Source organism: Anas acuta, chromosome 1 (assembly GCF_963932015.1).
Source record: "Anas acuta chromosome 1, bAnaAcu1.1, whole genome shotgun sequence".
NCBI lineage: Eukaryota > Metazoa > Chordata > Aves > Anseriformes > Anatidae > Anas > Anas acuta.
In genome coordinates this window covers 95,145,707-95,172,581 of record NC_088979.1, presented here as the reverse complement: position 1 = coordinate 95,172,581, position 26,875 = coordinate 95,145,707, and the positions used below count along the sequence as shown (strand labels likewise).

General features: G+C 43.6%; 1 long non-coding RNA gene across 1 annotated transcript; it reads left to right on the top strand.

Annotated features, from left to right (window-relative positions):
- Positions 1-62: 62 nt before the first annotated feature.
- LOC137859545 (uncharacterized) lies at positions 63-14,059 on the top strand. Its single transcript, XR_011098369.1, has 2 exons — positions 63-245; positions 13,300-14,059. It is a non-coding gene; the product is annotated as an uncharacterized lncRNA (long non-coding RNA).
- The last annotated feature ends 12,816 nt before the right edge of the window (positions 14,060-26,875 follow it).

The following is a 26,875-nucleotide window of genomic DNA, read 5'->3' as shown; positions in this document are numbered from 1 at the left end:
CACACATCTTTTATATTTACTTTTTTCCTTTCCTTTCTCCTCACTTTCGGACTACAATAGCAATAGCAGCCTTTATGGAGGGAATTTCTTCTAAATACTGGCTAACGAGAGTTAATGAGCTTCCACAATTTCTCAGTTCACCAGCTCCTCCCAGATGGTCACTAATCCCAGCAAATGCCTTGTACCTCAATTGCTCACTTGTTTCCTGGAAGAAGAGGCAACAGACCTTTAGTGCTTCAAAACGGGTGAGCCACTTTGAATCACACTGAAATCTTCTATCCAATTTTAGCCTAGTCAACCTTCAATCATGGCATGAGTGTAGTGCTTTCCTTTGTTCCCTCCCCCTGCTTTATACGATATCATGTCTTTCATAAATGCCAAGAGAAACAGGATAGTCACTTTTAGTTCCTCCTCCGAGGTCAGCAAGTCACAGCTGACTCAAGTGTATCTGGTTCTTGTCCTCTCTGCAAGCAGCTATGGCTGTAAGAGAAAGTAGTTTAAATTATTCTGATTACTCCTTGCCTGAGACAGTTCTCCTTATACCACAGCTTTCTTTGGGACCTATCAGAGCACGTGTGAGGGGATGTTTTACAGAAGACAAGAACTAAGATGATGGTCTCACCCAAAGTCCAGAGTAGAGCTGGGAGCCTGCTCCCAGGGATGGGCTGAGATGCCCCAGTCATTGCCCCATGAGGCTGGCAGCGTATCTTGCAACGCTGGCCCGTGTTCCAGTGGAGTTGTGGCTAGCTCTTACACAGCCACTATTGAAGGGATGCCAGTGTGTATCGTTACAGGTAGGGATTTACTGCTCTCCGACATCTCTGTCAGTGTAAACGCAGGGTAATTTCACTGCAACAGCCATAAAATTGGTGAGAGACAGTACAACCCAGCCCACACTGTTTGTCAGATGAAAACAAGGGAATGTTGTGTTGAGAGGCATTGAAGATAAAAGTGGTCCATTCATATTATCAAACAGAAATGAAAGAGAAAACAAATAGTGTAATTAGCATTCATATTGCTATCATTCATGCTGACTGTTAGGAGCAAACAACAGGTCTTTACTTTGCCCGTCACTGGCAGCAGGAAAGGGACCAGTTTCACTCTCTGCTTTTTTGTTATTATTCTTACTATCTTAGTAGTACATTGATCAGAGTTTGTTGGCAAGTATGTGGTGCAGATCACAGGCATTCCTGGTGTTGTTTTATTGAAATGAGAAAAATGACATCAGGAGGACTGTTGACCCAATGCGCTTGGTTGTGGGGTTTTTGTTTTGTTTTTAATCACGAAATCTTGCTGGGCACTGATCAATTCTTTTTTTAAACAAGATTGCTTCAGATTAAGCAAGAATAATACAAACATAACCATGCAGGGTTTGCTTGTTTTGGAAGCTCTTCTATTGAAGAGACGTAGCTCACGAGCATCCTGCCAATTTGTCCAGTTTACCAGTGCGTTGGAGAAAGCATATAGTTAACTATTTATTATGCCAGCTACTTATGCAATTATTTGACGCTCCTTGGTTTGTCTGACCTTTAAAACTTACTTTAAAACACTTTTGATCAAGTGGAGCATTAAGGTCAGTTCCTCCTTTCATAGCAAAGTAAAGCCAGCCACTGCTGTGCAAGCAGAACTGGACCTTTTAAAGTATATCATTGCTTTTCAAATGCAAGAGAAGATTACTTAAAAAGTTAAAGACTAAAGGTAATGAGGATATAAACTATGCTTCAGAGACAAATGAGTGATGCAAAAAGAAGTCCAAATGTAAAACGCTGTCATTTGGCCATATCATCGTATGTCTCTTAAACTTGATCCTGGTTATTTTGGGGTGCTCCTGAATAAAATTAAATGTGTGTGAAAACATGTGCAGAATTTGGCAGTCTTTTGTGTTCGCAGAAACAGACTGCCATTAAGAAGAGCACATTTCAGCCTTATGGACCACCTGAGGTGATCTTCAGCCATATAATAAGACTGAAATAAGATCTAAATGGCCAGGGGGTAAATGTTTCTCTTGTTCCACTCCTCACTTCCCCTTTCAGATTAAGCTCCCACTGACTTCATTGACAGTTTGTCTTAATGGAGAAAAATAATTGAATAAATCTCCAGGTATGACTCATACAATAGCTGTGTGATCCACCCAGATACAATACCTCATTAGTCTATTAAAAAAAAAAAAAAGCGTGACTGTTTTGTGTGATATTATCTTTAAGGAGGAAGACTTTGCCCCTTGGCTGCTGTTGATGGGAGAACGTTCACCTCCTGTCAATATTGTGGTATCAGACTGGGGCCTCGTGATGCCCTCCTTTTGGAGATGTGGAAGCTCAAAGTTTAGCAAAGTGTCATGGCATGTGCCTTTGCCTTGGCGTTCAGTTATCGTATGAGAGCAGTGGCTATTGGCCTTGTTGGCTTTGACCAGAGACAAATCCTACAATCTGAGTTATATTTCCTGCTAGGTCCTCCATGGACTTTGAAGGTTGAACCAATTTTAAATCTCACAAATCATCCTTACTCACCCAACTGACTGAGTCGAGAACAAATTGTCAAGGGAGTAAAATACTTTCCACTTGTTTCCACTGCACGTCCCGTGATGTCATTAACACCTCAAGTCCTCTCGCCCACTTCCAGTGCAGAGGCTCCCTCTTTTTCACCCCTTTTATAGAGTTAGTGTTAATGCCTCCCACACCTCGTAACACGCAGACACACATCCCTCCAGAGCAGAAGTAGACCCATGTTCTGGTTGCAGTATGGTTTTCAGGGTTGTGTGTTAGGTGCAGCACATAGTAGAGGTACCAGATGTCAGACAGATTCTAAAAGGTCCTAATTCTTATTTTGCTAGCACAGCAAGTACCCAGAGCTACTAAAAACAACACAAAACAAACAGAAAACCATAAAGCATAAAATGCTGAATTACTTTTCCTGCAGGAGCCTTCACTTGTGGGTGCCAATGATTCTTCTGCTGAGCTTTGTGCTTCTTCTCAGCACTGCCCAGCCCATCTTGGTCAGCTTTCTCTCACTGTGGATGGTCTGAAGTAACACAAACCCATCCAGTCTTGAGATCATTTACTATCTCTTTTTCTCTTGGATCCCAGTGGATCTGGGAGTCTCCCCATCCTTTCCACTGAGCTCTGTCAACTACTGTCGGCATCTTTCTTCCTTTACCATGTCTCAGGGCATTTGCCAATCCAGAACAGGAGAAAACTTGCTGCACCTAGCCCTTGCCTGAATAGAAAAACCATTGGGAGTCTTGCATTAAATTGGTGCTTAGGGACATGGTTTAGTGGGTGACGTTGGTGGTTGAGGGATGGTAGGACCAGATGATCTTGGAGGTCTTTTCCAACCCTAATGATTCTGTGATTCTATGAAATGATGTCCTTGCCAGTAAATGGTGAGCTCCACAGCCACACAACAGTATCTCACAGCAGCTTGATGTTTCACAAGTTGTATACAAATATAAGCCACAGGTTGTTTTACGTGTGCAAATACCAATGCGTGCAGTGGGAGATGGGTGTAGATACAAAGAAGCACCGTACGTGAGTGAGTTCCTAATTATGGCTTAGGAATTCACTCATGTACAGTGCTTCATTGTATCTGTAATGATCGAGGAGGGGTTATTCACTTAATGAACTAATCTGTAATGAGTCATAAGGTAAATTTAAGTAATTGCTCACTGTTTTGTGTAATCTAAGTGGTAACCAAAGATTTATGGATAACTGAAGATCAGCTGCGTGACAGCAGTGAGCAATCTGATGCCATCACTATACGTGCTGGGGAAGAGAAGCTCTTATCTGGCAAGGCAGCCGGTGCAGGTACATGGCAGTGTGACATGACAGGGGAGACACAGGGCTGTGCTCATAAGGGAAAGGTGAGGGCAAAACCCCCTCGCACTGCCCTGGTGCAGGCAGTCAAAGTAACACATCACCACCAAGTGATTTGCTGGCTGGTGAGCCCACGTGCAGCCCTGGAGTAGCTGCACTGTGTGCTGCTTCTTCCTTGATAGGAATCTCACCAGAAAGTTGCAGTCAATTGGTTTGGTTAGGGGATAAAGGACAACAAATGGCAGAAAAGCTGTTTTTATTCATCCTACTGTTTGTACAATAAGGTGTGGAGTTTTCCCATGTGATATTTTCCTTCTCGGCATTTAATTTTTCTAATAAAATGATTTGATTAAGGGCTTCAAGAAGTTGATCTTAAGGAATTTCCCAGATCTGTAGTCAATCTTTCCTATTATTTAAGGAAGTACAGTAGAATGAATTGGAACTGGAATTTTGGGCCTTTAGAGAGGGGCCCCAGGTGTGTGCTTTGGAGATGGGTCTTATTTTTTCTCAAAATCCGTGTGTTTTCAGATCCAGGACTCTAGTTCTGGACTCTCTTGGACTGTAATTTTTTCCTACCATACCAGCAGGGAATGTTTTCCTCCCAGGCTGGGTGTTGGGGCTTGATGGACAAGCTGCCTCATTGGCTATGGCAGAGCCTATGTTTCTGCTAACATCTTCTCACGTAAATATTCCATTCATCAAAAACGTATGACACGCAACATAATTGCGTAAAAGGGATGATGTACGAAGAAAAATACGTAGTGCCCGTGGCTAAGAATTTCTTAGTCAGATGTTCAAAATGCACATCGATGCACCAAGGAAATATTTTGAGGTATATTGTTAAAGCTTGCTATGACTAAAGAATTTATTTATGTTAAACATGATAGCTACCATTGGAGGACAAATCATTGGGATGAATTTGCATTTCTCTTTTTCTGGGGCAATGGAAAATTTCCATTTTTTTTTCCTTGTGTAAATTCAAACAAATCTGCTCTTTGGTCTTTCCAGCCAGATTACTTCAGTAGTTGCCCTCAGGACATCTTTTTGAGCATAAACTTGTGCAGGGATCATGTTTTTGTTGTTGTTGTTGTTTGTTTATTTGTTTTTGTTAATTCCAAGGACTTTTTTACTGTTTTCCCTATTAAATCTGAAGGAGGAGGGAATGATTTTGTCATTGCAACTATTCCCAGAAAAGATTATGTAGTTTGACCCCAGGGTACTGAGCTCCCTCACTTTGAGATCTGAAATTTGTAAAGATTGGGATGTTTTGTGCTTGAATTTAAGAAGTGTGGGATATGGGAAGTTTTTGGTGTTTAAGTGCAACATTGACTTGCAGGACTGAGGACTGAAAATCTGAAATCTAGAGTAGAGAAAGTAGGAAAGAGAGAGGAGACTATGGTCTTGTATTGTTGTCATGTATCCTTAGTGAAATGCTGCGGTGAATTTATGACTCTAACCAAGGACAAGCTGCTTTTGACATAGCCTGTTAATTTCTAACAGGAATGAATGAACAGCTGAGTGGGTGAAAGCAGCAAAGAACAACAAACAAATAATACAAGCTTAAAGAAAGCAATATGCAATAAATGAAATGTTACAGTATGTGGCTACGCAAGAGAACCTGGGGGAACTGCAAAAAAAAAAAAAAAAGGATTGAAAGGGAAGGGGAGTTTGTAACAGAGTAAATACGAATTAATATTAAGCTACAGTGAAATTCCCAAGGAATTATATTTTGCATCCACATGAATACTAGGGTAATTCATCATGATTAATGATGTTACAATGAATCCTGGTATGTGTTGAAATACTTTCCTGTTCTGAAAGTAGGAGAAAAATGTTTACTATGAACAGCTAAGTATGGGCATTAATCATTATGTCTTTAATGGCAGGTCAAAATTATTTTCCTGCTGCTAATATTCTGCCCATTATTATAACATTGAGAGTTAATAGACCGACTGAGACAAATGTAAAATTCCTAAAGAAATTGTGCAATTTAAGCCAGAGTTGCATAGAAACTCCCAGCCCTCCCAAAATGTTTGGGCAGTCTCCTTTGTTACTTTCCATGGGGCGCCAGTGCAGAATGGCTGGAGGAGCAGTCAACGTGACACGAGGTGTGTTGACACTGATTTCACAATATATCCTTTATCATTAAGGTGCTGTGCTTTTGGCTGCTCCTGAGGCTTGGAGAGAGCTGGAAGGAGCAGCATGATCCTGGCAATCCCTGTCCGTTCTCCCTGTTCCCTCCTGGAGCCCATCTGCAGCAGCCTCTGTGGAGGGACAGCTCGCGCTGTACGTGCCACCCAGACGGACGGACCCTGAGGGGACAGCAAGAGAATTTGGGGGCTCTGAGGGTGCCAACAGCCTGGGAGCTGGGCTGTGGTGATCCTCGCTATGCCACGTGCCAGCAGGCTGGCCTGCTTTTCCTCCCCACGCGTGCCTCCCACAGACATGCTTTTGAGGGGCTCCTCTCATGCCAAAGTGGTTTTATTTAGGGGAAATTACCCTGGCAGGCGCATACCCCTATCTGTCTGTTTACATTTTGAAGCTTCTGGGGCTGCATCCAAAGTCCACTGAAATCAGTGGGAGCCTTTCCACTTATTCTGATGAGCTCTGGTCAGGCTGAGTATCGACACAAAAAGGAGGCACACGCTTGTTTTGCCAGTATCCCACTCCCTTCCTCCCCACATCCCATGCCCCAGAGTCTTGTCTGCCTCCTCCTCTCCCCATCGACACCATCACCGCATAAAACAGACAGGTTTAACAAAGATTTGTGTTATCAGTGACGCTTAGAGCTTCCAGAAATCAGGAGGCTTTGTAATCACGGTGGCGGGCTTTGTAATCCTCCTGTGCCAGGACTGATTATACAGGTAATGGGGTGCTATAGAAAATGTTATCACTACCTATTCAGAGTGCTAATCCAGTGACTAGAAAATTAATGATCGCATTACATTTGCACGTATTTCTGTCTGTCTAAGGCATGGGACTATCTCGTTTTCCTTATTGGATTCACTTGCTTGGTTTATGTCCTCGTTCCCCACAGGAAACACAGCCACCCCCCTTCCACAGCCACACGCAGAGAAACCAAGGTGGGCAAGGAGATGTGGGCAGCCTGTGGCTGGACGTGGGCCTGAGCGTGTGTCACCAGGCACCAGGCTGGAGCACAGAGGGAACCTCCCATCATTTCAAACAAAAAAATGACTTTTTTTAAAATGAAGAGCCAAATTGGCAACATTTTGCAACACAAATGGCTGAAGTAATCATTACCAAGCAAACAAACAGAGATAGGAAAGGGGCAGGGAGAAGAATCTAGGCATTTTAACATTTTTTTTTTCATGGTTTGAGGTCTCGTAGCTGAATCCAAGCCATACTTTCAGGTGATGCTGGAGCAACTGAGTGGCTTGCATGTGGGGACTGGTGAGACCAACAGTGCTTCTCGTTCACCCTTGTGTTTCCTCCGCTCTAGTAGCCCTGGCAAACATTTTGCAATGCTGTGTGTCCCTGTTTATAAGTACCGGTAAGGGATGGTGATGTTTATGCCATGGAAACAGGACTTTTATCTGCCTCGGATGAGCATTTAGAGGAAAATTTCCCTGGAAAACGAGGTTTGCTACCCTTTTCTGTCCCTTCTGCTTCCCGGGCACACGGGGCCCGCAGCCTCTGCCGGGAGCTGGCCCCTCTGCCTTGCTCGGTGAGTGTTGGAGCAGGGGCCGCGGCCGGCTCCTGGGCCAGCAGAGGGGTGCACGGCCACCCCCGTCAGCTCCTGGCACGGGAGCAGAGCCAAGGGGAGCTGGCAGGGAGGAACCAGCATGTGTTGCAACCGGTTCCTCTCGGCTGACATCAGGGCCCCCGGGGGGCTGCCTGCAAGCCAGCGCAGCTTAAGCAGCCCTGGCACGGGTTATGAGGCACGAAAGTGGCTTGGAGCCACCTTTGTTCCTCCCCTGCTAGCCCCTCCGCTGTGCCCAGGAGCGGAGGATGTCAGGGAGCCGGGATGGAGGCAGCTACCGGCCAGGAACCCGCGGGGAAGCGAGAGATGTTTTAGTCAGCAATCGTTTCGATCGGCTCTGCAATGTTTTAATCGCGTCCTCCTTACAAGGAGTTGCAAAGACTAATGGCCTACGCGGTATGATACCAAGGAAAGGATTTTGTTTAACATAGTGGGGAGTGTATAAAGTAGCAGACGAGAGCTTTGGAAAGATTGGATTAAATTCAACAGATCTGGAGGAACTCTGTGTGCGTGTCTGTAAATCCTGGGGTCCTTAGCTTTGTCTTGGGCTCAGCACCAGCCGACCGAGGGCTGCAGCAAACTAGATTATCCCGATCTTATGCTGTCAGCTTTTATGCTAAGAGCAGCTTATTTCTAATCATTTCTAAATGATATTTAAAAGGCTATATGCATAAAGATCACACGTATTCAAAAGGTTCTACTCTGCAATAATCTTCATGCCATGCTTTAGCCCTGGAAACAGCAGTGGCTTTCTGGAGTTAGTGAGCTGAATCCTATGGTTGCTCCCGTGTCCTCTCTGGAGTTTATTTGCTCACATTAAGATAAGCAAGTATGCAGGAATGGACCTAGTGGAGCGAACGTAAAGGGTTAATTAGATCCTCCCTACCACCAGGATATAAAAATGCAAAAAACAGACTTTAGAATGAAAGAGGAAATTGGTTTTCCTAATTTCAAGCAAGAGGTAGCAACTTACCACAGCTTGTTGCTTAAAAAAACTTGGTAAGTTAACTCAGTCAATGAAGTGGTGACATTTCTCAACAGTCCGTAGCATTGCCTCAGACAAACATTTATGTTTTTCATAAGCAGCGACATTAAATTTTTAACCAACGTTTGGCAGATGCTTTTATGTTTCTAAGCATTTCATTAAAGTTTCAGCATATGTGTCAAATCTGAAAAAGCCATTTTTGCTACATGTGTGAGTGCCCCAGAAAACTTTTCTGCAGACGGGTGTAATGGCTGGGAGAAGACTATATGGTCTTGTGTGGGGCTAAACACTCCCTTGGGAACACGAGATGGTGTGAGGGATGTGGAGACTCAGGAAAGCCAGCTCTGGGCAAGATGAGTGCCTGAGAGCTGTTGAACGTCAGGCAGTATGGGCTGAGGCATTGCTCCTGGATGAAGGGTGAAACTGGAAGGAGTTTGCAGGGAGAGCATGCTTGTATTGGCGACAATAGTGAAGAGCAGGCAGAAAAAAGATCACAGATAAGAAAGCAGTGGGGACTTGAGGAGGAGGTCCTGGATGTGTTGGGAAGTGGGGCTGCAACAGGGTTTAGCAGCAGATACATCGTCTCCTGAGAACCAGAGGGTATTGGAAGGCTTAACTGTGGTCTAGGGTAGAGCAGCTCATGCATGGCCATGAGTGACTGAGATAATGAGGTGGGAGTGAGTGATGAAGGATTATATTCAGCAGGAGGGAAGCAGTTTGGTTCCTTCATTGCTCATTCCCAAGCACTCTAATGTTTGGGTGGTATTTCAGTGGCAGGGTTTTTATAAGGGAAGTGTGATGTTGTTTTATGGAGTGCTAGCCAGATCCCACTGAGCCATACTCTCAATCTTCAGTCTTCTTAGTCACAGTTTTTTCAACAGAGCATTCATCTGTTCATAAAGTTGCCAGTGTTTCAACATTATCATTGCTAAGGACTGGCCTACATTCACATTTTTTTGCCAATACAACTGTCTCGGAAGTGTGGGTTTTTATGGTTTTGTTTTGTTGTTGTTATAAAGGTATAGTCATTAGTGGGAGTGCATTTATGCCCATTTATACCAGGACAAATATCACTTGCTATGGTGAAGTATCCCACTTAGTGCCTGGGAACTGCCGCACTACCATAAACAACTCTTCATACTGGTGTGTAAAGGATGCATTAGCACGAGTGTTAGCGGTATTGGAATGACAGAGTGCTACAGAGTTGTAGTATAGAAACAAACTTGGAAAACAATGTTGGAAAGGTGCTGCTGAGCCTTCAGTGTCTTTTTGGTTTTGAGCTTGAAGGATCTTTCTGATGCTCTAGAGCTTTTGTCTCTTCAAGAAGACAAAGGTTTTGTAAATACTCCGTATTTCATCTAGGCTTATTTTTGAGAAGTCATCTGAAGTTATTTTCATGACACACCAAAAAGGCATTTAGAAAAAATCTTTTCTTCAGCTGCACAGAAACAACAGTGCAACCAGTTACTTTTGAAACAAACACATTGTTTTCCCCTTTCCTGTGATACTCCTCCACCAGTTCAAAATAGCCTTATATTGGCAAGCAACATGAGAATAAAGTACTGTGGTTGAATCCTCAGTAACATCTTTTCCTTAGTGGACTAAGCTTTTCACCTGTGATTTTGGGCTTTAGTGGCCAACACAAGCCATGATACAAAACGCTTGGAACAAGATTGTCAAGTCGAAGGCTACTGAAGTTGAACCTGCGTGATTTAAAAGAGGGCTTTAGAGCAGCAATAATACACATGTGGACAGTGAAAGTGTTTAAGGCAAAGGACATGTCAACCTCTGCAACAGCATTTTGGCTGACATACTGTGACAAGCGGTGCTTAAAGGCTCCCAAGCACGTGCCATGATAGCTTTACAGATGCCCACTTTGGCACAGTCAGCCTTATCCAGAAAGGTGCAGTGACTTCATGACCAGCTGGACACTCATCACCAGAGTTTCGTAAACAGAGCTGCTTGTTGCAAAACGTGCCCATACCATCATGATGGAACTGAGCCGCAGATATTTTTGGAGCACTGCCGACTTGCTCTGGCGGAAGGTCTGGCATATGGGTTGCTTATGCAGTTCACCTTTTCTCATTTTGAATGTTTCATCCTCTTCTTTGTGGTTTTTGGTTGTACTCTGGTGTCATGACTTCAGCTGTAGTGGTCAGTCAGGTATAACATATCTCTTGGGAGTGCTGGTATCCAAGAAGTTAGTTTACATTCATTGCTGTTCCTAACTGCAGGTTGGATTTTATACCTGGAGGCACTGTTTCTGTTAGAGTAAACATTAGGGTTGCTAGAGGAATTGGACACGTGCAATTTACTTACATCAATGCTCTAGCCCTGCCCAGTTTTCCTTCAGTACCTACAGTCAGATTTTGCATTGGCAAGGTCCAATAATACTTCAGATTTCGAATATCTCTTTGTCCTTCATTCTTAAAAGGGTGCAGTGTATTTTTCCAGGACACCTGCACCAGTCAAATTCTAAGTAGACTTATTTAGGGATGAATAAGTCCAGTTTGGAAAGGGCTTTGCCACCATCCTGGAGGCTCAAGAAGTAGATACTTCTATAGCTAATTTTTAAAGCAAAGAATTCAATGGCTTCTATTACTTTGGGACTAAAATGCAGCGATCAAGTCAAAAGAGTAGTTGCTTCTCAGGGTCAGAGTGGCTTTCTCTTCCCTCTAACCATGGTCATTGCTAGAAGAAACAGCATGCTATCCTATTAATGAAATGATGACCAGATACAAACCTGGTTTTGGGAGTGAGTGTGAAAGGCTGGAAGGAGGGGGAGGCTGAGGTTGGATAGCAATATAGCAAAGCAAGTCAGCCAGTGAGTCAGTGACAGGAGGGAGGGGACCAGGGCCTCCAGAAATTTAATGCTAAAATGTAAAAACAGAATAAAACCACTTGTTCCCTAAAGAGACCTAGTCAGATGGAAACCTGGTCTCCATAGCAGGCCCTGAAATATTCTGGACACGTTTTACATATCGTAATAAAAGTGACTCAGTACCAGCTTTTATTTTAGTAGTGCAATTAAAATGCTTTTAAAACGCAAAATAAAACCAAGAGACACATGATCAGCATGAAACAATTATTAGTAAAACTACAACAATCCAGGATTAAAATACTTTATTAAATAAAGAGCAAATCAGTCTTCATACTGAGTTAGAATTAACTCACCAAATGAAAGCCAGCTCTAAGCAATCTCAAGCCCAACTCTAGAAGGTAGAATATGAAGTTTTGCTACAAGCCTCACCTAAGTAACTATACTAAACACTGAAATTATTAATTTGAATTTAGTTGACTGTCTTATAACGAGTTCAAGGGTTATTTTGATTGCCCCTCAGCTTTGATTAAGAGTATATTCTTTAAATTGCATTATAGTTTTACACGGCACCTTGAAATTTAAGAAAGAGGCTAGTTTGTCCACACAACTGCTTAAAACAAAAGACGAGATAAGTTGTTCCATGAGGAAGAAGCTTTGCTTCCTGTGGGTTTATGCCCTCTCTCTCTCAGCCTCTGGTTTCTTAAATTCTCTTCCTGTCGGACTGTGCAGGCGGCTGGCCGTAGGTGTGCTGACTGCCTGGCTGTTGGTCCCATGCGGGAGCACAGGTCCCAGACCTCTCCCTTGCCAGGTCAGAAGGAAGGCACAGATACCTCACCTCTTGGACACCTCCTTTTCTCCATTATTTGGGCAGAAATAAACAGCCAGGTTGCAGAGCTAATAGCTGGGAGAACAATGTAATCACTTTAGCTTTGTGTCCTTGGGAAACCAGGCTAGAGAACAGAAGAGTAAGTAAGAAGATACTAAAAATATGAGGGCAGTGCAAGCTCTTCAGCTCTCAGTCTTCTGCATGCTTGTGTAGCAGGGGCTGGGAGTGCACAGCAGATGTGGTACTATTTTGCTGGCATACTGCTTTCCACTAGGAGGGATTTTTCAGTCTGGAGCAAGGAAAGAGATGATGGATTAGTCAGCTACTGAAGGAGCTTTTTTTAATGTCGGTGCAGTGACTTGCTTTTCCCCAAATGATAGCTGTTGATATTCTGAAGCAGCAGTATTCCCTCAGGTTGCTTGCTGACCCATAAGACAAGGCTTTTCTGCCTCACCCTTGAATTTTGTGGGTTGCCTTGCACTATTTCCCTTAGGGCCAGGCATCTTTGTCCAATCAAGCTTGAATTAGGTCACTGTTAACTAGTGTCAACTTGGAGGAGTCTTGCTGAAGCTGGCAGTCTAAAAAAAAAATTAAATATTTTCCATGCCACAGAGACTATTGGTCTGTGACCCACCAAAATATCAAAAATCCAGATGTATAAGACCAATTCTGATGAAGTTGGCGTAGTCTTATCTGGGTCAATTGTCTTAACAAGACATTATGTCACCAGTTAGGGGAAAATACAATCTAAAACCCCTAAAAATAACTAATGGGAAAAACCTTGCACAATAAAGCCAGTCGCACAGCATTTGGTCATCAGAAAAATAAAAATAATTTCAGACTCATGATATATTTAATCATCTGTATTTATTCCTCTGCTAATCTAAAAACAGGCAAATGTTCTTTTTCTTCTTGGAAACAACACAGTTCCGGAAAACTTCATATTTCAGGCAGCTCTTCAAACAGCTTTTCTGCTAAAACTTAAATTTCATTTTTTGTTAGGAGGAAAGCAATTGGAATGAAAAAAATTTGAATTTTATATAAGATCCTTTACCATACCAGCTATGTTGAGGAGAACTATTCTGTGGGCTTTCAGAATAGACACCAAAATAATATATTTTGTATGTTTCATTACAGAAAGAGAACTAAGATTTTGTGACAGTCATTCTGATCTGGCCTGGATAAAGCAGAACTGAAGATACCTGAAGGAAGCTAGACCAAGAATGAAAAAGCATCAGATGGGAACAAATATAATTAATCCATATTAGCTGCCATATTGTCCAAGAAGGGGAGTGGCAGCTCCGTAACAGCAGCAGCAGAAAGAGCCCATGAAAGAAACAAAAAAGCAGAAGAGTCTCTCATGTCATGTGTATGTAGAAAGCATCCTGTGCATGAATTATTTTGCTGTGGTGATGACTGAAGCCTTCAAGATCACTTCTCCATTAGGAGAAAAGTTAGCTAGATATCCTTAGACACCAGCTTCCATTTCCTTTTTCCTCCGTGGCTTTTTCATATAAAAAACATCAAGGCAGGAGTACACCAAACTATGGTATTGAGTCCAACCATTTATGAAGATTTTCAAGACCAGCCTAGATTTGAGAGGAAAAGAAAAAAAAAGCAGTGCAAGGAAAGAGCTGTAAAGAGGATCTCTAAGTCTGTGATGCTGCAAAAGCTTGAAAGGTCCTGTGTTCCTTCACCACAGCATTATCCAGAAAACACAAGATGCTTTCAGTGAGGGGATACCTTTGAGAAAGGAGATGCAGTAAAGCATTTCAGATGCCTTGGAGTTCTTGAGGATCTTGAAAATGCTTGTTTGGAGCTTTTTTTCTTTTTCTAACTGGATTAGAGATTTGGTTGGATTAGGGCCTTAATAAATACCTACAGTGTTTGTCTTTCATCTGCGAAATGTTTGCTTGCTTTTAAATAGACTATTCTTGTTTGCTCCAGTGTTGTCATGTTGATGTGAAACTCTGGAAACAGGAATTCTGCCCTTAATTCAATAAAAGGATTTGGAAACCTGAGGCCAAAACTTGCCTCAAATATAACTGGTATAAATCCAGAGTAGCAGGACTTTATTTCAGCGCTGGAGAAGCAGCAGGAGACTCGCTCCTTGACAATTTTTGATGTCTGGATGACTTGTTTATGTGCCTCATGATAGTTTGTGGTAGTGTAGCTATTATTTTTAAAGCTCAGCCCTGGCCAGAGGGCAGCCGTTCCGTTCCACACGATGGGGAAACCCAGCAGAGACAGTTCCTTCGTCTGGAGGACAGAAGACTGCTGGCTATGGCAGAGATGAATGGAGAGGCCAGGCCTGGCCATCTTTGCTGGTCCGGTGGCCATGAGATCATTAAACGAAAGTGGATCTTGTTAAACAAGAACAGATCTCATGAAATCTTTAGGTGGCCTTGAGTCAAAGACGCGCAAGGAAAGGTGCAGTGCAACAGTGCTTACTCCTGGTGCTGTGCATCACTGCTGCTGCTCCTTTGCCTGTTTTTCCTTTGCTGAGTGGCTTGGGTGGTCCAGGGTGCAGATAAGCCTGTACATACGATGCCGTTGAGAAGATGCTGCCTCCTCTGTATCCATAAACAGAGGAGCCATAAAACCTAATCCCTGTCACTCTGGCTATCCTTTGGATGCTCTTAACTGATGAACATGTCAAAGGTTGTAACTCAGTGATGACAATTTATTGCAGCGATTTATAACTTCAGTCATGTACAATTAACAACCTACAGGAGGGTAATGATGAACATCTACTGCAACCATTTCCCAGTTGTGTTGGTGGCCAGAACAAAGTATGTCAAGGCACAAAGGCCGTGGACCGGGAAGTGGGAGCCACCTGCTAGCTTTGTGGACAGGGAGGACTCCAGCTCGGAGTGCTGATTCATGGCACTGTCATGAAGCCATGTCATGGCACTGTCTTCATGTCATGAAGACCCCCCCTCAGTCCCTCTCCCATTGAGGCATGCATGGGCCTGGTTGTGTGCTGGCACCATGGGGGAAGTTTTGCATTGCCGATGAGGCTGAGGCAGAAGGTGACAGTGGGACTGTCAGCACCTTCCCTTGCAAGGTGGGGTGCGAGGTGGAGCTGGAGGCATGGGGAGCTGCACGAGATGTAGTTGTGCACGAGATGTAATGGAGTCATCACAGCAGGCCTGGCCCGTGGTGGCAGGGCTCGGAGGGTGTTCAGCAAGATGGCTGACTCCCACCATGATAGTTGCACCTGCTTCCTCCTTCTTGCCTACTCCCACTGCTCATCCCGCTCTCACTGCTCATCCACCTTCACCAAGAGATGGTAGCAAGAGGCAAACAAGGCCCCTGCCCATTTTGGTGGCAGCGAGATGTGGGACTCTCTGGAGTGGCCGGAGGGGACACGGGCCCAAGCCTGCTTCCCAGCCATCTGGGGAAGTGGTAGGGTTGTGCCTGCTCTGCAGGCAGAGATCTGTTTCCAAGGGCATTATTGACAGTCTCTTTGTAGAGCGGAGATTAGCTCAATAATGAATGCCTCAGAATAAATCAATGGTGGGACAGCTTCTAGACCTGGTGATTTTCCACCCTCTGCAGCTTCTGGGTAGCACACGAGTGCTGGCTTCAGCCCAGCAGGGACAGCAGGGCATGCTTCAGCTCTGCTGGAAAGTGCTTAAGGAGGGTATTGGCTTTTGCCTCATTTCAGGAACGTGGCCTTTTTCTTCAAGGTGCACCTCAGCAGCATTTTACGTATCCTCCAGGCTGACTTTTTTGCTTCAAGGAGCTGTAAAGGTCACCTACAGGGCTGTTCAGATGTCATTACTCACTCTTTAATACTGAGTCCTTTGCCATCTGATCTTTTCGTATTTGTGATGATGGAGAGTGGTCTTCATTCTGCCTGATGAAGACAGCTGCTAGCTTGCAGTGTTTATTTCTGCTCATGTAAAATCTTTTAAGAGAACTGTATTGATCTTTATAAAGGAAAATTACAAGGTCATGAGACAATTATCACACGCTGAATTGCATAGTGTACATTGGTATTGAAGAGGGCAAGTCCTACAAGTAAAGGTGAATTTTATGTGTGGAATATAATGAAAATTGACCTGCGTGTAACATCCCATAAGGTGATACAAATTATTACAATGTGTTACTTATATTTTAAGGATCCCATGTTTCTACCCACCACAGTCATATATGACAAAAAGAGATTTTGTCCCAAAGCCTTTCTTTTGGCAATGTATTCATGTGACAAAATGCAAGTAGGAAAGAGCAATAAGAAAGGAAGGTGGCAAAGGATACGAAAGGACACCCATCAACCCAATGATCACAGATGTTAGCATACTGTCTACCTGCCCAGTGTCAGCTGATTTGTAGACATAAATGATTGTTCAGCCCCATTTTTTTCTACAGAGATTGTTTTCAATACAGCCGTTAGTAGTCTTCTTGTTTTGTGTTGTTTTGTTTTGTTTTGTTCTGTTTTGTTTTGTTTTGTCAGATTAGGACAGCAGTAGATGAGTTGGTATTAGACACACACACAAGGGAAGAAGCAAAGAAGAAACCAGAAGGTTCATGTCAGATTGGAGAGTCAACAGGGAAACTGTTTTATGGTGGTGAGAGAAAGATGTCAAATGACAGGCGGAACAGTTTGGGCAAGTGGAGGTGTTATTCTTTGTGTCATTTTAATGGCTGATGATTAGAAAAGAAGAAAGAGAGGGCAGGCAAGAATATTTTGCCATTAAAAGGGATAAGAAAGAAAAATTGTGTGATCTCCTAGGACAGATCACACGCCCAGAGCTAAACTTGTCACAACAGAATCAGGTTGATTCATGAGTCTGTGTGCTGCATGTAATTATACCTTATTTAAAAATAATATTAATATATATTAAAAAAAAAAAAAAAAGGAATGGTCTCCAGGTTCTGTGGCACTGCTCCTGCAGAGCGAAATCCTGCCCAAATTAGGGTGGAGGAAGCGCTGCTGGAAGGCCCTGAGCTGCAGGGCTCCTCCTGGCCAAACCAAGATTCCTTGGGATGGTTGAGGCAGTACGTTCTAGAAACGAAAACACACCCGGGCCTTCCTCCAAAGGCAGCTGTCGTGCTAGCAAGCCTAATAAACTAGCCACCCCCCAAAACCACACGCCGCGGTAAGCTCTTGCGTGAGCTTGCCCACATGGTGAGCTGGTCCTCTGTGCTAGCTCTTTCTTGAGTGTGGAGAACCTGATCAGCTACACGGGCCGGAAAAAGAGGCCCCCTACATCTGCTGAACAGCACATGATAGGATTTAGCCAAGAGATGACTTAATTTCTGTGGAAATAGCCTGTTTTTTTTTTTTTTTTTTTTGTTTTTTTTTTTTCCAGAGTGGCTGAGCACCATGCACATCCTACTGAGAATGAGGGGAGGGGGAAGAGGCAGGCGCTCAGCCTTGCTGATGACCGCTGCGACGGGCTGTGCTCCTTGGTGCAACAGGAAGGGCTGTCAGGTTCTGCATGTCTTGCAGATGTATTTTTTTTTTTCTCTTGCAAAATTCAGCCATGGATGAAAAGATCCAATGAAATTTTTTTCTGACACAAAGTGGGGAAACTCCAGCCTGAGCGAAGAATTGCTCAGAAGTGTAGGAATACGTGATAATGGGATTCAAAAAAAAAACCACAGTGTTGTGGCTCAAAGTGAAGCCATTGCTGCCCCAGGGGCTCGTGTATTCTGATCAGGAGTGGGAGGCAAATTAGGCTGGCAATGCCTCTGTCTAGTCACCCCACCTGCAGAGTTTCCGAGTATGGTGGTTGCTTTCTCTATTAAACAGCTGACGTTCAGCCCCTTCTGCACTGCTAAAACCATTTCTCTCTCATGTCCTTGATTATGTGATGGCTACTGATAATGTTCATCCTCTTCTGCCAGGTTCCCTTGATCTAAACTGCCACCCTTAGCAAGGACTTCTAGTCCAGTTGGCTGTCTTATTTCCTTCAAAACTGCTGTTTTTCATGACAGCCTCTGGCCAGGAACATAGCGAGGAAAGGAAGGCAGTGCTGCACAGAGGGCAGCGACTGGGATGGGACACAGACAGCCCAGGCTGCCAGCAGACGGGGGCCAGGAAGTGTTTGGAAATACCACGATCCTTCTTCACACTTGCAGATGCTGGCATCAAGCAGCGGTGCTGTACCCTGCTGTCGACGCTATCAAGAGTCTGGAACTAGGTCAGTTAACAACGTGCAGGCTTGAGCTGTCCTCTACTCCCACACAAGTTAACAGCACCATTAAATGTCAAATAGCTTTTGTCACCATTTTCTGCTCTTTGAGTGCCAGTCAAAATGCAAAACTGCATTTTGCTCATGTATTCCATACCTTCTCAGTGTTTTCATCTTCCATCTCTTGTCATCTCTTGCTTTGCCTTGTTGGTGTCATGATTGCAGCTCTGGAAGCTCTTCAGTCTGGGGCACGTGTATTTCTGAGGCATGTGTGACTGGTTTTGCATTGTTCTCCTGCACCCTGTTGACTTAACGGGGGTGGCACCTCTATACTGAATAGCAGAGCATTGCTCTCTGAATGTGAAACACGTTAATAAATAATACCCTCACTGACCAAATGCCAGCTGATTTTGTAAGCCTTGAATGGATAAACCAGCAATAACTTGGTATTTGCTTGTCTGGTATGAGCCACCCCATTTTGTGAGCCCAGTGTGGGATAGGCACAGAGATGTGACCATTGGGCTCATCTTTAATTCCGTCTTTAGGGCTTGTTGGGTAAGTCAAAGCTCTCATGACACATCCTTGTCTGTGGACACAGTCTTATGCTGATCTCCATCCATGCAAACACTTTCCTCCACATGCCTACTCCCTGTTGACATAACCTCTGCTTTGATTTCCTGTGGTCATGCTAGTGCTGGTGTGGCCACAGTGTCCTCACAGCAATTTAGGGGCTAGCTGCTGGCAAGGGTGTGCACCAGAAGGAAAGGACTGACTCACGGTGAACAGAGAACCGTACTTGGAATTACGGCTGGTTGTGTGTGACTCCACACAGCTTCTTAGAAGAAGCCAAGGGGCCATGACCTCTTGCAGTATCATGGTTTTGGTGAAGGCATAAAGATGTCCTAGAGGTTCAGTATCTGGAGGACAAGAGGTTTTTGAACATGATCTGAACATGAGAGCTCTTCTGCCAGGTGGCTAGGTTGTTTTTTTTGGTCACTTTGCACTATGTAAACAAAGGGCTGGATGGAGCTCAGTTTGTAGTTATGAGTGTTCAGGCTGCCTCGTGCTTTGCAGCATTGATGTTTAGGCATCACAAAAAAAAAAAGTGGAATTGAATCCTGCTTTCTCCTTAGCAGAGTATTGATCTTTAAATAGGAAAAGACCAAACCATAAACCGGAAACTCTATATCCATGGAAACATGGAGCTTAGCTCCTACCACTCAACAAGCACAACAGTAATTATTTTGCTGTCATTTTTACAACTTCATAGCTTAATGGTATTAAACGACCCTCAGCTGCTCCAGTTGATTATTATCTGTCATTTGTGGTTAAATAATACTGTCAATAGAATATCACTGACGGAAATTTTAAAAATTACTTAAAAAATAACACCAACCACATAATGTTATATTAAGTAGTTCTTGAGTTTTTAAAATTAGATAGATAGACAAATAGCTAGGTAGATATTATGGTCTCTTCCCCCCCTCTCATTCATTTTTATTTTACTTTTATTTTATTTTATTTTATTTTATTTTATTTTATTTTATTTTATTTTATTTTATTTTATTTTATTTTATTTTTATTTTTTTTTAATTCAAATACAAACGTGTTCTTTAGTTTTATTAGAGCCTTGATAGAGCCTGTTAGCTACATTTTGTTTCCCTGGTTGTCAGGTTGGTCTTTCACTCAGCAGCAAAGGAAGCCTTTTGTAAATTGCAAACAAAAACACTGTTTCAAAACTGAAAAGACAACAAGAATACATCTGGCAGGACCAGTTTATGCATAAAGACTCCTTTTTTTACTGCAGCATCAATACTGATGGGACTGGTTTTAACAGAGAGCAGAACTGCTCCTGCTAGTGAAAGCTTCTTGGCTTATCTCAGAGCTCTGGGGAGCAAACGGGGGGCCGTAAGAACAGGACGGGGATGGGGAAGGTGGATCTTGAGTGAACATGACCAAGCTTTGGATGACAGGAAGGTTCTTATTTTAAATAAAAGGTATTTAACTGTGTTGGATCCCATGATATTTTTTTTTATTTCATAAATATCCACTTATTCACATTGTGGAAGACTGTGTCGTGCCATGTGTAGAACCAACTAGCTTTAGATTGATTTTTTTTTTTTCTTTTTCACCAGCTTTGTAACAAGCTGGTGGCAGGCTAAAGACAACGTTGGAATACATGCATTGAATCCTGGGGAGAAGGAATGAAAAGGTCTGATTTCCTTACCAGAGCTTGCAGGATGCTCCCTAAGTGTAACAAGTGGTACTGCAACTCGCAACACAAAGGGCTCATAAACAAGGAAACCTTTATTGCAGAAAAGTTTCCACTGCAGCGAGTTCTCAAATGGTCCATAAAAGGGCATAAATTGGCTCTTTCATTTCAGAAAAGTAAAATGCCTTCCCACTTGATAGCACAAATAGTAGAACCCGAAGCCAGCTCTTGTTTAAGGCGTTTACAGGACTGGGCAGACACCAGAGAACAGGAGTGGAGGAGGGCAAGGGAGGAGCCCGCTCCTCCCTGTCTGGCTGTGGCACGTACCTGGACCCAGAAGACCCAGCCAGAATTTATGTCAAAAGAAGCAAACAAACAACACCTTAAAGGTTTAAAATGCACTGGCAAAAGAGAAGCACCAGGAAATGTGCTGGTTTTGTTGCAGTCTGACAAAGAGAGAGAAGGCCTTTAATTTTAAGAGTTCCAGGGCTTTTTTTTTTTTTTTTTTTTTTTTTTTTTTTTTTTTTTTCCCCTCAGTTATTCGCATGAGAAAATAACTAGGCATTCCAACAACATCATTTGGCAGAAATGAAATCTAAGTGCTCCAATTTGAGTTTCAATAAATCAGTACTAGAATTGGCTCTGTCACTCTATAAACTCTTGGGCATTGGCTTTTATACCCTTTTGGAGCTGGCTGGCTGCTCTCTTAAACATGCTGATCGTGACGCAGTGATGGTTTCATCATGACACGCACTAATCAAAAAAAAAGGCAGGCGAATATTTGTACTGCCCCCCACCCCAAAGATGAGCAGCATTTTTAATGGTTTTGTTACAGCCTAATCAAAATAGAACTGTTTAACATTTACACGGTTCCTCTTCTTTTCTCTTTTTCTTTTCCTTTTCTTTTCTTTTCTTTTCTTTTCTTTTCTTTTCTTTTCTTTTCTTTTCTTTTCTTTTCTTTTCTTTTCTTTTCTTTTCTTTTCTTTTCTTTTCTTTTCTTTTTTCTTTTCTTTTCTTTTCTTTTCTTTTCTTTTCTTTTCTTTTCTTTTCTTTTCTTTTCTTTTCTTTTCTTTTCTTTTCTTTTTTTAATGATTTAGAAAAAATAAAAAGGCAATATGATACCACACAGCAGCCACTACTGCTAACATGATCTTTCTGTAATGGTGTGTGGAAAGAATGCACAACAAAGGAACTAGAAAAGCTTTGTAAATATACATTGCACATTTTGGCAGAGAATAAACCCACCTGATTATCTTTCTGCTACTGCTGTAAATGATATTGCCGATTTATTGAACAGATGCAAGCCCTTCCGAATCCAATTAAAGGCTTCTCAGGTGTGCCCACATGAAGAAAGTCTGGATGCTGAGGTGTAAGTGCATTGGTGCTGCTACCGATATAGGCTGGCAGGTAGGTGTCATTTCTGCCATAAAAGCTATGAAGCTTTTATGAAGGCCTGGGTGTCAGCATGCGTACATGGGGGACACTGCGCGTTTCTCCAATGTAGACATGCGGTCAGAGACTCTTAGTACCAGTGGATATGAAAAGCATTGTTGTTTCTCTAAATGTTATGGCAAAAGCATGAATGGAATTACAGCATTTCTAAATATTTTGCCTAATTAGTCTGTTGGGAAGAATTTGAACTCCACTTGTCCTGGATGTGAATGCAAAGTATTGACTAAACCCAAATATCGCACTTGCTGGCTGTTGGGAAGGCCCAGGGTCAGTGTCACCAGAGAGCTGCAAATCCCAAAGGCCATTTTTCATGAAATCCTCCCTCTTAGCCTTTGCATTTTAATTTTTTTTTGTTGTTTTGTTTTTTGACTCAGTACCAAAAATGTCTCAGATTACAGGCCCAGGTCTTCCTCCCTTGGCTTACAGAAGTGTGATACAAACAAAAACAAAGGCATAGGCATTTAAATAAAAAGTAGCCCAGGAAAGGATTGTATTTCTGGACAGCTGCTACTCTCTAGTATGCCTGGTCCAAATGGCTGTGTTTCTTTCTGCTGCATCTATCAGAGGGGAACCCTTTGGTGTGTTATTTCCTAGCTTATTCAAAAACAAAGCCTACATTCTGTGGTAGGTAAAGCAGCTGCTTTCCCACAGGGGAGAGAAGTTGGAGTGAGGAGATCTGCCTGCTGCTCCATGGCTGTTGCTGGCAGGGCTGGAAGTGGTGGGGCGAATACGGTTCATCAGTGTGACACGGGGCTGAAATAACAAAAGGTCTGCAAATGCTCTCTCTGCCTTTGATCCTCTCTGCTGTGACTACCAAGACCACCACAGTAACAGTGAGTGGTAGGGTTCGCCAACAGAGACGTGATCCTCTTCTCTGAGTCTCCCTGGGATCCTCCAGCTCCTGCAAAGCTCTGGAGGGCAATGCGAGCACCTCTCACAGGCTCTCTGCCCACACCAGGGGGCTCTGCAGAACAGGGCCGTGCTCCTGGGTAGCTGAGCAGATCCCTGCAACTTTCCAGTGTAAATCCAATCGGAGCAAGTCTTGCATCCAGTTGGTGGGGCACACCCTTCCCGTAAGTTTCATCACATAGTCTCTGCAAGACTTGGGAGCCAGCAAAGGAGAGAAACAGGATGATGGGGGAGCTCAGCGGTAGGGAGAGGACATAGCAACAACATTGAAGACATTGCTGAACTGGAGGCAGATCAGTTTGTCCTCATTCTTCCTCTGTGGGCAGGTGACAGACAGAAGTTGTCTGTTGTCTACTTCTCTTCCATGAATAGGCGAGATACATACACTCCTTCCCAAAATTTGTCTTAGTTGAGAGAGGGTCTTCTGCTCTGTGTGATACTCAGAGGCTCTTGGGTGCCAAAAGCTTTCCCAAGTACCTTTTTTCTGCATGTCTCTTTGGTTGTCCTTCAGGGGTCTGCTTGTTGCAGAACACCTTAACGGTGGTTGTTTGGTATATGAATATCACTTTGGTTTGGACAGCCAATATTCATGGAATCACAGAAGTGCTGAGATCAGCAGGGACCTCTGGAGGCCACCTGGCCCAACCCCCCTGCTCAGGCAGGGCCACACACAGCAGGTTGCCCAGGTCCATGTGCAGGTGGCTTTTGAAGATCTCCAAGAAGGGAGACTCCACAGCACCTCTGGGTTCACACTGCTCCCTTTCAGAGAGGGGAAGGAGCAGAACTTGGGGGGAAAAGGTCACACTACTTCTTGTCCAAGGGCTGAGCTTGTGGAAGTGAAAATATAGGTGCTGTTGTGTGTGGCGAGCAAGTCTATGTGCACTTAGCTGCAGTGAATGCAGGCTAACCTGCCATCACCTGGTAAAAAAAATTCACAGTCTCCTAATAAAGCCTGTTCCCACTAAGCTCACTTCTACCTTCCACCACTTTTCCCTTCCCTTCCCTTTTCTCTGTTTCAACCAACCCCATATCTCACCAGGGAACAAAAAGCCCCAGCTTTTCACCTCCTGCTTTTGCACTGACACCTTACCCTGCAAAAAACTTCTGCAAAGACGGAGGTGTCATACCCCTTGAATCAAGGTGCACCTGCAGTCACTTCAGGTACTAGCCAGCAACATCCCAGGTATGCTCTCGAGGCCCTTAGCCTGTAATCCATGCTGGGTACATTCAGAATCACCCAGACTGTGAAGATGGATTTGTTACATTTAAATAAACAAATAACTAGGAAACGAGCATGTTAAAAAAAAAAATAAATCAGGAGAACGAGAGTGAGGAAGCAAAATTAGCGAGGAACAAAAACTGGCAAAAATGCCTACTTAAAGGGGAAACAGCCAACAAATTCTGTATTAGTGAAGCTTGTTAAATTAGCAGCCTGTTGTGACTGATATTGTAAGACTGCTAGTGGGCTTCCCACTATGCTGTGATACTCTAAGTCTATTAATGCATGCTTCAGCCCTGTGATTTATTTTTCAAGCAATTTTTACGTGCGAATTTCCTCTTCTTTATTTTTTTTTTTTGTGGCCAGCGTTAATTCTCTGAAAAGAGAGGCGAGGTGTCTACCAGGTAATGCATTCGGTATTTAAAAGGCATCTTTTATCCACAGCCATCATGTAATGCTATCAGGAAAATCAGTGTTTTCTTGTGTTTAGAGTAGGAAATAATCATAAGATCTGAGATGTCTCACTGAGGTTACACTCACCAACTGCAGGCAATTGAGGAACCTTCAGATCCTTTTCTTCTTGAGTTTAGTAAACCACCAATCTGTCTCATTTCTACACGTAGCCCGCGTTTGTGGTGAATTATTCTTTGGTTATATTATCATGTGCCTGAAGGCTTCTACCTAGAAGCTGAAATTTGTTCTTTTGTTTCAGGAAGTTGTCTTAGATAGGGTTACAGCAAATGGCCCGTGGCAATCCTTAATGCTAATCCTTCACACGCTTCAGAACATTAGGTTAAAGGGAGGACAAATACCGCACTTGCTCATGCAATTGATATGTTGCCCCTTTCAGTTCCCAAGGTTTTAGCCGTAAAAGTGAGGACACGGCCATTGTGCACATCCTTTCTATAACTGCTGGTAGTCTTGCTGGTGATCAGGCAGCGTAAGTGCCATTGACCTGCACACAAGTCTGGTACTTCAGAGCAGGACTTGTAGGTGAAGTTTCCACTCTGAGATTTTCTGAGACTTCCCCAAGATGCACTATTTTAGGACTACATTTTCAAGGGCATGCTGTGTTTTAAGATGACTTGTTACTGAGATGTGAATCTGAGATACTTGGGATTTGATTTTCAGACCAAAGTTCTTGCAGTGCCACCTGCGATGGGTGGTTGTCCAGCAGGAATTCAGGCTCAAGTGAACCCTTCTTAGGGGGATTCAGAATGGGTGCTGCTTCTGAAAGTGCTCGCTTCCTTCCTGCTTTTCTTAAAAATCACTGCAAGTATTAATTTCCCTCACCAGGAGATAATTTGGCTGATAGCCTTTCTAGTCTCTGTGGGCTGTTTCTGTCTGATGTGCAAAGTGACGGAAAGTGTCAGATTTAAATTAAGCACAGACTGCATTTTCTTACTCGGTAACATAGCCTATTTATTAAGTTCAAGGTGGCTCTTCCTACTCCTTGGGTGCGTAGTTTATTAAGCGAGTACATCCCTAGAAGCAGGGAATGGGAAACATGAATAGATAACACGGGGAGACATTGATTCATCTTCATTTGTAGAAGCGACTGCTTAACAAGTCTTGAATAACAGTGACTTCTGGGACTGAGTCCATCTGGGATGAATAACTTTTATATAACGTTTGGGGGTCTAAATTAAGAGCTGGATTCTGCCCTTGGCTGGCCCCCACAAGTAAGAGCATAGAGAAGCACAGATGGTAGAAAAGCTCGGTTTAAAGTAGTGACCTTACACGCAGTATGACTGCCCAGCCAACAAATCTGCTCTCTGCACTGGGAGATATTGCTCATGTAGCAGACTGCGCACTGAGGTAGCTCTTAGGAGCTAGAAAACAGCGAATGGACTATTTCTTCCGTGAACATATGCACGTGCTGTTCTCAGCTGCAGAGGCAGGTGCTGATACAACGTGAGGTCAGTTGGGAAGAGGGGCACGGAGCATCCCATGGTCCCAGGCTGCCTGGTGCAAAGTGGCCTTCCGTGGCTGTGCGCCCGATGAACTGGAGCCAGCAGTACCTCTGCTATTTGCCAGCTGGGTGGGATGCATTGGCAGGGTGGTGCCTGACACTTGAATGGCAGCAATCAATTGTTTTAAGTACATCTCTGCAGTATTGGGCTCATCTTTTTGTTTTTTTTGGGGGTTTTGAAGATGAGGGAGTGGGTGTACATCCTGCTGGAAGAATGCCTTTTGGTCCAATCAGTGCAGGTGACTGAGCGCCATTCCTTGGCTGGTCTTCACCAAATGGGGGATAAAAAGAAATGTGACCTTCCAGCCTTACGCTCTGCATAGCATTTGGCTGGTGGGTGGCATTAGCAAGGCTCCACTGTTCGCTGTTGTGGGTGTCTTTATGAACATTAGCGACAGAGAGCCAGCGGGCTAGCAGTAAATACAGGGAGGCACCACAATCCACTTTAGCACTTCTCCAGTTCATTGACAACAGAAAGGCTATTGGAAGTGCTCTCGTTTTTCGGAAGTTATGTGTCAAGTTTGGTTTGCAGTGGAGAGGTATTTAGGGCCATGGTGACATAATCTATCCCACCAAGCAAGCAGTATTTGCAGGGGACTGTGTACAAGCCAGCTATATGTGTGCTCTAGCCCTACTTAAAATAAACCTACACATACTATCACTTTCTTATTTTAGGAACCAGCTGAAGGGAACGAGGGCTGCAGCAGCTACATATCAGTATATACTGCACATACGCTGATTACTCCCACTCTTGTCATGGCCATTTCTCCTCAGCATTGCCAGCGCTGCAGAGAGGCATAACTCAT